This window comes from Penaeus monodon, chromosome 20 (assembly GCF_015228065.2).
Source record: "Penaeus monodon isolate SGIC_2016 chromosome 20, NSTDA_Pmon_1, whole genome shotgun sequence".
Lineage (NCBI taxonomy): Eukaryota > Metazoa > Arthropoda > Malacostraca > Decapoda > Penaeidae > Penaeus > Penaeus monodon.
This window is the reverse complement of record NC_051405.1, coordinates 18,991,662-18,991,993: the sequence shown is the minus strand read 5'-3', so window position 1 is coordinate 18,991,993 and position 332 is coordinate 18,991,662.

Sequence of the window (332 nt, the reverse complement as noted above, 5' to 3'; positions counted from 1 at the left end):
GGCCAAAGTCCATTACTATTTTCAACACTTATTTGGTTAAGAATGATTTAACTGCCACACATCTCTTTCCTTGTTTTCATCTCTAGCAGTGAAGCTTTGTTTCCATTTATTTGCTCTTTTTCTATATATACTTCTCTTTCACTGTCCCTTTTTGTGACCTTCCCAGTCTGTCCCTTTCTCTCTTTTTCCTTCTCATTTTTGCCTTGAATCTCTCACTTGTGTTTTTCTTTTTATCTTGTTTCTTGTCTCTTTCAGTGCATGGTTTGCTTTCTCTTTGTAGCTCATCAACCTGCTAGAGTTGTTCTTACTGACTGGAATATTGATTTCTTTCA